Source organism: Salvelinus sp. IW2-2015, linkage group LG4q.1:29 (genome assembly GCF_002910315.2).
Source record: "Salvelinus sp. IW2-2015 linkage group LG4q.1:29, ASM291031v2, whole genome shotgun sequence".
In the NCBI taxonomy this organism is placed as follows: Eukaryota; Metazoa; Chordata; class Actinopteri; order Salmoniformes; family Salmonidae; genus Salvelinus; species Salvelinus sp. IW2-2015.
In genome coordinates this window covers 71095487-71107649 of record NC_036842.1, presented here as the reverse complement: position 1 = coordinate 71107649, position 12163 = coordinate 71095487, and the positions used below count along the sequence as shown (strand labels likewise).

At 43.5% G+C, this 12163-nt stretch overlaps 1 protein-coding gene across 3 annotated transcripts in view; it reads right to left on the bottom strand.

Moving 5' to 3' along the window:
• Window positions 1-5419, bottom strand: part of LOC111962484 (protein BANP) — a 93882-nt gene extending 88463 nt beyond the window's left edge. For 2 of the 3 annotated variants that reach the window (XM_070443086.1, XM_070443088.1), the window contains exon 1: window positions 5315-5419. The gene's annotated coding sequence lies outside the window, so the exon portion shown is untranslated. Of the gene's footprint in view, window positions 1-3687; window positions 5278-5314 lie in introns of those variants that run through there. The other variant, XM_070443087.1, reaches the window with a different exon arrangement.
• Between the last annotated feature and the right edge of the window lie 6744 nt (window positions 5420-12163).

Below are 12163 nucleotides of genomic sequence, written 5' to 3'. Positions count from 1 at the left end.
CATATCTACCTTAAGTACCCCTGCACATTGATATGTTTCTGGTACACCCTCCATATGGCTTCACTCTTGTGCATTTTATTATTTGTGTTATAATTGTTTACCTCTGCACTGTTGGTAAGGGCTTGTAATTAAGCATTTAACTAAAGTGTACACGTGACAATTACAATTTGATTGGGGTCTGGGATGCATTTGTTTCAATAGTGGTTGGGTCATGTTACTTGGCTGATCGCGCCCTAGCAACTCCTTGTGGCGGACCCGGTGCCGGCAGGCTGACCCCGATTGCCAGTTGTATGGTGTTTCCTCCGACACATTGGTGTGGCTGGCTTCCAGGTTAAGCAGGCGGGTGTTAACCTCTTTCAGCTAGGGGGCAGAAGTTTTATGTTTGGAAAAATAACGTTCCCAAGGTAAACGGACTATTTCTCAGGCCCAGATGCTAGAATATGCATATAACTGACAGATTAGGATGGAAAACACTCAAAAGTTTCCAAAACTGTCAAAATATTGTCTGTGAGTATAACAGAACTGATTTTGCAGGTGAAAACCTGAGGAAATCCAACCGGGAAGTGCCTTTTATTTGGAAAAATCCCTGTTCCGTTGCCTGCCCCTCCTCCATTTAAAGGGGTATCAACCAGATTCCTTATCCAATGGCTTCCTCAGGCTGTGACCAGGCTTTAGACATAGTTTCAAGCTTTTATTTTGAAAAATGAGCGAGATTTTTCGAAACACGTCAGGTGTCCTTTGATTAGTTCCTGCGTGCGAGAGATGTAGCTCGACATTTTCTTTCTCTGTAGTATTGAATAGGTTACCGTCCGGTTGAAATATTATCGATTATGTATGTTAAAAACAACCTGAGGATTGATTATAAAAAACGTTTGACATGTTTCTACAAACATTACGGATACTTTTTGGAATTTTTGTCTGCCTTTCAGGACCGGAACGAGCCTGTGGTTTTCTGAACATATGCGCAAACCAAATGGCGGTTTTTGGTTATAAAACTAATCTTTATCGAACAAAAATAACATTTATTGTGTAACTGGGAGTCTTGTGAGTGCAAACATCCGATAATTATCAAAGGTAAGCGATTAAMTTTATTGCTTTTCTGACTTTCGTGACCAAGCTAATTTGAGGCTAGCTGTTCTTACTGTTTTGTCTAGTGATTGATAAACTCACAAACGCTTGGATTGCTTTCGCTGTAAAGCATATTTTCAAAATCTGACACGATAGGTGGATTAACAACAAGCTAAGCTGTGTTTCGGTATATTTCATGATTATAAATATTTTTAGTATTTTCTTTTTAATTTGGCGCTCTGCAATTCAGCGGTTGTTTACGTAAAGTAAAGACATCAAAACTATGAAATAACGTAGAAACCAAAAAAAGTGTTAAACAAATCAAAATATATTTTTGATTTTTGCCTTGACAGCTTTGCACACTTGGCATTCTCTCAACCAGCTTCATGAGGAATGCTTTTCCAACAGTCTTAAAGGAGTTCACACATATGCTCAGCACTTGTTGGCTGCTTTTCCTTCACCCTGCGGTCGATCTCATCCCAAACCATTTCAATTGGGTAGAGGTCAGGTGATTGTAGATGCCAGGTCATCTGATGCAGCACTCCATCACTCTCCTTCTTGGTCAAAAAGCCCTTACACAGCCTGGTGGTGTGTTTTGGGTCATTGTCCTGTTGTAAAACTAATGATAGTCCCACTAAGCGCAAGCCAGATGGGATGGAGTATCGCTGCATAATACTGTGGTAGCCATGCTGGTTAACTTCTTACGGCTGAGATCCCGTTAACGACTTGACAACAGCCAGTGAAAATGCAGGGCGKCAAATTCAAACAACAGAAATCTCATATTTATAATTCCTCAAACATACAAGTATTTTACACCATTTTAAAGATAAACTTGTTGTTAATCCCACCACAGTGTCCGATTTCAAAAAGGCTTTACGACAAAAGCACACCATCTGATTATGTTAGGTCAGTACCTAGTCACAAAAAAACACAGCCATTTTTCCAGCCAAAGAGAGGAGTCACAAAAAGCAGAAATAGAGATAGTGAATTACTAACCTTTGATGATCTTCATCAGATGACACTCATAGGACTTCATGTTACACAATACATGTATGTTTTGTTCGATAACGTTCATATTTATATGCAAAAATCTTAGTTTACATTGGCGCGTTATGTTCAGTAATGTTTTGCCTCCAAAACATCCGGTGATTTTGCAGAGAGCCACATCAATTTACAGAAATACTCATAATAAACATTGATAAAAGACACAAGTGTTTTACATGGAACTTTAGATAAACTTCTCCTTAATGCAACCGCTGTGTCAGATTTCATAAAAACTTTACGGAAAAAGCACACCATGCAATAATCTGAGTACGGCGCTCAGACACAAAAACAAGCCCAGGTACCCGCCATGTTGTGGAGTCAACAGAAGTCAGAAATAGCATTATAAATATTCACTTACCTTTGATGATCTTCATCAGAATGCACTCCCAGTTCCACAATAAATTTTTGTTTTGTTCGATAAAGTCCATAATTTATGTCCAAATACCTCGTTTTTGTTCGTGCGTTTAGTTCAAAAATCCAAATTCACGACGCGCAGGCCAGACGAAAAGTCTAAAAATTCCATTACAGTTCGTAGAAACATGTCAAACAATGTATAGAATCAATCTTTAGGATGTTTTTAACATAAATCTTCAATAATGTTTCAACCGGAGAATTCCTTTGTCTTTAGAAACGAAAAGGAACACAGCTACTACTCACGGGGGCGCGCCTGAGTGAGCTCGTGGCACTCTGCCAGACCCCTGACTCAATCAGCTCTCATTCCCTCATCCTTCACAGCAGAAGCATCAAACAAGGTTCTAAAGACTGTTGAGATCTAGTGGATAGACACTGTATATTGGATAGGCAAACTTACAAACCTCAGATTTCCCACTTCCTGGTTGGATTTTTTCTCAGGTTTTTGCCTGCCATATGAGTTCTGTTACACTCACAGACATCATTCAAACAGTTTTAGAAACGTCAGAGTGTTTTCAATCCAAATCTAGCAATATACATATCTTAGCTTCTGAGTAGCATGCTGTTTACTCTGGGCACCTTATTCATCCAAGCTACTCAATACTGCCCCCAGCCAAAAGAAGTTAAGTGTTCCATCAGATAGCACATCACGCACAGAGAATGACTTAGGGACTGTTTTGCAGTGTAATGCAGCACCCAAAGTATAGGGCCAAGTGGTGGTAGCTCAGTGATAAAAAAGGGAATCATCATCATTATTGTAATAATCAGCATAAAGGCACTCAGTGTGTCCCCTAATCCTCTTGTGTAAGTCTGACTCAAGTAAAAGCTGCCAACAAGTGCTCAGCATATGTGGAACTCCTTCAAGACTGTTGGAAAAGCATTCCAGGTGAAGCTGTTTCTGAGAATGCCAAGAGTGTGCAAAGCTGTCATCAAGGCAAAGGATGGCTACTTTGAAGAATCTAATATCAAAAATATATTTTGATTTGTTTAACACTTTTTTGGTTACTACATGACTCCATGCGTGTTATTTCATAGTTTACAATGTAGAAAATAGTAAAAAATGGAATGAGTAGGTGTGTCCAAACTTTTGACTGGTACTGTATACATGGTGATAGATCCACCTTGACCTCTGACATGCTAGAATGTTTGCCATATTGCTTACACCTGTTCAACCCTCTCAAATCTCCAGAAGCGTTCAGAGTGTAGGGGGTGTTTCTGGACAGGGCCCTGGAATCAAAGACAATTGAGAAAGAGCATTTTATTTTCCCCACTCTGTTCACTGTGTGCTGGGGTGAAGTTTTACCTGAGTGTGTCTGAGTCATAGAACAAATAACTGTATTTATTATGTATAAGCTATTCAATCATGTTGGCTTCTTGTTGAGCAAGATTCCTAATGTGGGTGCATCTGGAAAGGAAGTTACTTTATACTACTGAGAATGACYTACCCTATGGTTCCTTGAAATAAACATATTTGAAAAGTTCAGTTTGCACATTAATTGCTCTTCTTTCACAGTTCCACACAGATGTTTAATTAGTTGAATATACTGGAGAACGGTTCAGTGAGTGCATGTGTCATGGTCTAACTTTGCCTGCTAATCATGGGATATTGTGTAGTGCCTAGTGGCACACAAAGTCAACCACTACCTCAATTAAAATAGGTTTGTCGATTTTGATGTGAATGGGTATAAAAAATAAATGACTTTATTCATTAACAATTTAAACTGAGTAATGGTCATTACCATGTTGACAATATCAACATAACTATAAATGACAGGCACTCAAATTATTTCTGAACATGATCAAATGGACCAGAGGCTCCAGCTCTGGCTCCAGAGCTGTTCATGTACATTAGCTAGATCATGGTTGTAGACAATGTTAGCTAGAAAGCTAACTTTTAAGACGAAGTTGCAGATACAAGTATTATAGGTCTTCTTGATATTTATTTTTAAGCAATCTAAAACGGGACTCCTTAAAAACACGCKACTTCGACACATCTACGACCGGAAGTTACTTTTTCGTTGCGGGTTATAATTTACAGTTGGTTAGGAGAACATACACAGCAGGTTAGCATAATTAGGTTATGGTTAGTTAAAGGGTTCGCGAAAATGCTCTCCTAACATGTAACGGAAAGTCACTTCCGGTCGTAGCTGTATCGAAGTGACGTGTTTTAAGAGTCCCGCCTTGTCCTAAATCATTACTGTCCGCCATTGCATGTCTCGTTAGCTAGCTTGTGAGCTGTACATTAACTTGCTGACAAGTCTCATTTATATTCTAGATAGGCCTAGATTAGTCAATGCATTGTGATGTAATGTAGTTGCTATTGGTTCTTAGCTAACAGTTTAAAATGTGAATTGGAAACCATTCTGAGCCGTTAGCAGGCGTGCGCTACGTTGCTAGTTAACTGGGCTAGTATCTATGCAGGGTAAATAGGGAAACACATCCCTGACAAATATCTTCCAGAACAGGCTACAAATTCAGTCACAGATAGCAGTGTAGGTAGATGCCATGTATCCGGGGGAAACCATTGCCATTCCATCAGGTTAACTAGCTAGCGCACATTAGCGAGTTGTAGATGGAATAGCTGCAGCGTGCTACTAGCCAGAAGACACAATCACGCAATGGTAGCTAGCTAGGCCTCAATGTCCGTCCGTGGCAGCGGAATAGATGTATGTTGCAGTTGGTACCATATTAATAGTCCTGTGAAATAACATTTTGAATGCGGGTTGAAAGCACCCAGTATCTCCACTTCTGGCTCACGAGATATGTACGGTGTTAGATTGGGTTATATTACCGTGTGAATGATGAATTCTCGTGTTGTTTGTAGGGATTCCGATAACGGCGTCCTTCCTCGCGAGAGAAAAAGGCTGAACGTCGGCTCGCTTCCTCGACTTCTTTTTTTTTTCGGGGGGGGGTGTGGGATCGCAACCAACTGACATGTGCATACACCACCACCTACTGTACAGGAGTGGGAGGCCGGTCACGACCAATCTATACCACTATATTCTCTTAATAACTAACCCTGAATTTCTAACAAAATGTAATAATTACCTACAAACTTAACTACTCCCATCACCCCCACCCAAAATATCACCCACTTCCCATTCCCGTCCAACCTCTCTGACCCTGTAAAACAACCTCAATCTTTCTACATCATACATTTCACAAAATAATAACATTCTTGMTTACACCTCCTCTATCCACTGCAATCCAACAATTATCGCAACCATTTCTGTTGAATATACCGATAAATAATTTGTTAGTCTCTTGCATAGATTAACATTAACACCTGGTCCTGTCTTCCCAATTATGGGATCCTTTAAGTTCATTCAGCCTCATTTACTGCCTTTTWAAAAAYAATGCTGATATGGCTGACATGCTTAAAATAATGTGGTTTCTACTGACAACTGAGATGTACAAAATTTGGCATAAGGGGATGACAAGCAGATAAGAGTGTCACGCTGTAAAATGATAGGTGACAGGCGCAGGAATACATAATAGTTTTTTTTTATTTCTCCACCCCAAAAAAAGTATGTCATGAAAACGACAGGGACGAAACCCAAAACAAACACGTGAATATATACAGTTGAAGTCAGAAGTTTACATACACCTTTTAAACTCAGTTTTTCACAATTCCTGACATTTAATCCTCATCAAAATTCCCTGTCTTAGGTCAGTTAGGATCACCACCTTGTTTTAAGAATGTGAAATGTCAGAATTATAGTAGAMAGAATTATTTATTTCAGCTTTTATTTCTTTCATCACATTCCCAGTGGGTCTGTCATGCCCTGGCCTTAGTTATCTTTGTTTTCTTTATTATTTTTTTTACATATCCTCAATTAGTATTTGGTAGCATTGCATTTAAATTGTTTAACTTGGGTCAAAAATTTCAGGTAGCCTTCCACAAGCTTCCCACAATAAGCTGGGTGAATTTTGGCCCGTTCCTCCTGACAGAGCTGGTGTAACTGAGTCAGGTTTGTAGGATCCTTGATCGTACACACTTTTTCAGTTCTGCCCACAAATTTTCAATAGAATTGAGGTCAGGGTTTTGTGACGGCAACTCCAATACCTTGACTTTGTTGTCCTTAAGCCATTTTGCCACAACTTTGGAAGTTTGCTTGGGGTCATTGCCCGTTTGGAAGACCCATTTGCGACCAAGCTTTAACTTCCTGACTGATGTCTTGAGATGTTGCTTCAATATATCCACATAATTTTCTGTCCTCTTGATGTTGCTTCAATTTTGTTGCTTCAATATATTCACATAATTTTCCGTCCTCTTGATGCCATCAATTTTGTGAAGTGCACCAGTCCCTCCTGCAGCAAAGCACTCCAACAACATGATGCTGCCACCCCCGTGCTTCACGGTTGGGATGGTGTTCTTCGGCTTGCAAGCCTCCCCCTTTTTCCTCCAAACATAACAATGGTCACTATGGCCAAACAGTTATTTTGTTGTTTCATCAGACCAGAGGACATGTCTCCAAAAAGTACGATCTTTGTCCCCATGTGCAGTTGCAAACCGTAGTCTGGCTTTTTTATGGCGGTTTTGGAGCAGTGGCTTCTTCCTTGCTGAGCGGCCTTTCAGGTTATGTCGATTTAGGACTTGTTTTACTGTGGATACAGATACTTTTGTACCTGTTTCCTCCAGCATCTTCACAAGGTCCTTTGCTGTTGTTCTTGGATTAATTTGCACTTTTCGCACCAAAGTACGTTCATCTCTAGGAGGCAGAACGCGTCTCCTTCCTGAGCGGTATGACGGCTGCGTGGTCCTATGGTGTTTATACTTGCGTACTATTGTTTGTACAGATGAACGTGGTACCTTCTGACGTTTGGAAATTGCTCCTAAGGATGAACCAGACTTGTGGAGGTCTACATTTTTTTTCTGAGGTCTTGGCTGATTTCTTTTGATTTTCCCATGATGTCAAGCAAAGAGGCACTGAGGTTGAAGGTAGGCCTTGAAATAAATCCACAGGTACACCTCCAATTGACTCAAATGATGTCATTTAGCCTATCAGAAGCTTCTAAAGCCATGACACCATGGTCAACTTTGTGTATGTAAACTTCTGACCCACTGGAATTGTGATACAGTGAATGATAAGTGAAATAATCTGTCTGTAAACAATTGTTGGAAAAATTACTTGTGTCATGCACAAAGTAGATCCTAAGTCCTAACCGACTTGCCAAAACTATAGTCGTTAACAAGAAATTTGTAGAGTGGTTGAAAAACGAGTTTTAATGACACCAACCTAAGTATAAGTAAACTTCCGACTGCAACTGTGTATATATATATATAAACTCAGTAAAGAAAGAAACGTCCCTTTTTCAGGACCGTCTTTCAATGATAATTCATAAAAATCCAAATAACTTCACAGGTCTTCATTGTAAAGGGTTTAAACACTGTATCCCATGCTTGTTCAATGAACCATAAACAATTAATGAACATGCACCTGTGGAACGGTCATTAAGACACTAACAGCTTACAGACGATAGGCAATAGGGGTGGCAGGTAGCCTAGTGGTTAGAGCGTTGGATTTACAAGATCGAATCCCTGAGCTGACAAGGTAAAAATCTGTCATTCTGACCCTGAACAAGGCAGTTAACCCACTGTTCCTAGGATGTCATTGAAAATAAGAATTTGTTATAAACTGACATGCCTAGTTAAAAAAAATGAAGGTCACAGTTATGAAAACTTAGGACACTAAAGAGGCCTTCCTACTGACTCTGAAAAACACCAAAAGAAAGATGCCCAGGGTCACTACTCTGGACGGCTCTGACTTAGAATACGTGGACAACTACAAATATCTAGGTGTCTGGTTAGATGTGTAACAACACCTGCACAGGATCAGTACATCTGAACATCACACCTGTGCGACAGGTATAGGATGGCAACAACAACTGCCTGAGTTACACCAGGAATGCATAATCCCTCCATCAGTGCTCAGACTGTCTGCAATAGGCTGAGAAAGGCTGGACTGAGGGCTTGTAGGCCTGTTGTAAGGCAGGTCCTCACCAGACATTACCAGCAACAATGTCGCCTATAGGCACAAACCCACTGTCGATGGACCAGACAGGACTGGCAAAAAGTGTTCTTCACTGACGAGTTGCAGTTTTGTCTCAACAGGGGTGATGGTTGGATTCGCGTTTATCGTCGAAGGAATGAGCGTTACACCGAGGCCTGTACTCTGGAGCAGGATCGATTTGTTGGAGGGTCATGGTCTGGGGCGGTGGGTCATCGGACTGAGCGTGTTGTCATTGCAGGCCATCTCAACGCTGTGCGTTACAGGGAAGACATCCTCCTCCCTCATGTGGTACCCTTCCTGCTGGCTCATCCAGCKTGACAATGCCACCAGCCATACTACTCGTTCTGTGCGTGATTTCCTGCAAGACAGGAATGTCAGTGTTCTGCCATGCACAGCGAAGAGCCTGGATCTCAATCCCATTGAGCACGTCTGGGACCTGTTGGATCGGAGGGTGAGGGCTAGGGCCATTCCCCCCAGAAATGTCCTGGAACTTGCAGGTGCCTTGGTGGAAGAGTGGGGTAACATCTCACAGCAAGACCTGGCAAATCTGGTGCAGTCCATGAGGAGGAGATGCACTACAGTACTTAATGCAGCTGGTGGCCACACCAGATACTGACTGTTACTTTTGATTTTGACCCCTCCCCCCCTTTGTTCAGGGACACATTATTCCATTTATGTTAGTCACATGTCTGTGGAACTTGGTCACGTTATGTCTCAGATGTTTTTGCTAAGTTATATATATATATAACACAGGGATGTAACCCAAACAAAAGAGCGAGATGTAAACCTCTAAATAATACGGGACGAGACACGTCATAACAAGTGCACAATAACACGTAGCACTAAAGCCGATACAACAGAGCACAGGTACTCACAAGACCAACGGACATGGGACAATAATCAACAAGGACAATGGGGAACAGAGGGCACATATACAGTATACACATACTAATCAGGGGGAATGGGAACCAGGTGTGCGTAATGAGACAAGACAGTCCAGGGTCGGTGGTACTGAATCTAATTCAGTGACGCCCTCTGGAGCTGGTGAACGGAATGAGCAGCAGTTACGGGGGGATCCGTGACAGTACCTCCTCCTGACGCGCTGCACCAGCAGTGGGACGACACCAGCCTTGGGGACAACCACAGGGACGCGGTGCGGGTCGGTCAGGGTGCCAACTGTGAAAATCCCTGGTCAGCGAAGCATCCAGGATGTCCCCGCAGGAACCCAGCAACGCTCCTCTGGGCCATACCTCTCACAGTCGATGAGGTACTGGATACACCGCGCCCGATGCCTCAAATCCAGGACTTCACGGACCGAGTACACCGGACCTCCCTCGATGTCCAGAGGAGGAGGTGGGMCGTCACTGGGTCCAGCCTCAGCAAGGGGACCAGGCACCACTGGTCTGAGGAGAGACACATGAAAAGTCGGGTTAATGCGGTAGTCAGCAGAGAGTTGCAAACGGTAGGTTACCTCATTAACCCTCCTCAGGACTTTAAACGGCCCCACAAACCGTGGGCTCAGCTTCGGGCAGGGCAGGCGGAGGGGCAAGTTCCAGGTAGAGAGACAGACCCGGTCGCCTGGAGAAGAAACAGGTGCCTCACTACGGTGGTGGTTGGCCTGTTCCTTGTGCTAACGCACGGCCTGCTGGAGACGAGTGTTCGCAGCATTCCAGGTCTCCTCAGCACACCGAAAACACTCGTTCACTGCAGGGGCCTCAGTCTGGCTCAGATGCCAAGGTGCCAGGGTCGGCTGATTTAAAAAATATATATATTTAACCTTTATTTAACCAGGTAGGCTAGTTGAAAACAAGTTCTCATTTACAACTGCAACCTGGCCAAGATAAAGCAAAGCAGTGCGACACAAACAACAACACAGAGTTACACATGGAATAAACAAGCGTACAGTCAATAACACAATAGAAAAAAAGAAAGTCTATATACAGTGTGTGCAAATGGCGTGAGGAGGTAAGGCAATAAATAGGCCATAGTAGCGAAGTAATTACAATTTAGCAGATTAATACTGGAGTGATAAATGAGCAGATGTGCTAGTAGAGATACTGGTGTGCAAAAGAGCAGAAAAGTAAATAAAACAGTATGGGGATGAGGTAGGTAGATTGGGTAGGCTATTTACAGATGGGCTATGTACAGCTGCAGCGATCGGTTAGCTGCTTAGATAGCTGATGTTTGAAGTTAGTGAGGGAAATATAAGTCTCCAGCTTCAGTGATTTTTGCAATTTGTTCCAGTCATTGGCAGCAGAGAACTGTAAGGAAAGGCAGCCAAAGGAGGTGTTGGCTTTGGGGATGACCAGTGAGATATACCTGCTGGAGCGCGTGCTACGGGTGGGTGTTGTTATCGTGACCAGTGAGCTGAGATAAGGCCGAGCTTTACCTAGAATAGACTTACAAATGACCTGGAGCCAGTGGATCTGGCGACTAATATATAGCGAGGGCCAGCCGACTAGAGCATACAGGTCGCAGTGGTGGGTGGTATAAGGGGCTTTGGTGACTAAACGGATGGCACTGTGATAGACTGCATCCAGTTTGCTGAGTAGAGTATTGGAAGCTATTTTGTAAATGATATCGCCGAAGTCGAGGATCGGTAGGATAGTCAGTTTTACGAGGGTATGTTTGGGCGGCTGGAGTGAAGGAGGCTTTGTTGTGAAATAGGAAGCCGATTCTAGATTTGATTTTGGATTGGAGATGTTTATTATGAGTCTGGAAGGAGAGTTTACAGTCTAGCCAGACACCTAGGTATTTGTAGTTGTGTCACGACTTCCCCCGAAGTTGGACCCTCTCCTTGTTCGGGCGGCGTTCGGCGGTCGATGTCATCGGTCTTCTAGCCATCACCGCTCCACCTTTAATTTTTCCATCTGTTTTGTCTTGTTTTCCACACACCTGGTTTACATCTCCTCATGATTACTATGTCTATTTAGCCCTCTGTTCCCTCCATGTCTGTGTGGGGTATTGTTTATCGTCTAGGTCGGCACGCTTCCGGCTGGGTTGCGCCGGGTTTTATTTGTACCCGTGATTTGTGGAAGCCGGTACTTTGTACTTGGCTGTTGTACTTTGTGCTGCCTCACTTCTTTGGGCATTTGTTTTTGTGACGCGGTTGCGTTCTGTTCTTACTATTGCCTCAGTAAAGTGCTTCTTTGTTCACTCATCTCTGCTCTCCTGCACCTGACTTCCATTTACACCCACCGTATGACAGAATACCCCACCTCGATGGAGTCAGCAGGAGCAGGTGCCCCTGTTATAGGGGTAGAGGAGCGCGTCCAGGAGCACGCAGTGATGCTCCACCATCTCGGCGCCGCCATGGACCGCGTCGTCCAAGCAATGGACCGCTGGGAGAGACAGGGAGTCCCTCCAGCACCCCCACCAGCACAACAGGGGCCTCCACTACTCGCTCCCCCTGCACCCGGTTCCAGTGGGCTTCGTCTCGCCCTCCCCAGGGAGTACGATGGGACTGCTGCCCGCTGCCAGGGTTTCCTGTTGCAGTTGGAGTTATACCTGGCGACCGTCCACCCGGCTCCCTCGGGCCGTGAGAGGGTGTCCGCCCTCGTCTCGTGCCTCTCGGGGAAAGCCCTGGAGTGGGCCAACGCCGTGTGGGTGGAAGGAGATGCGGTGCT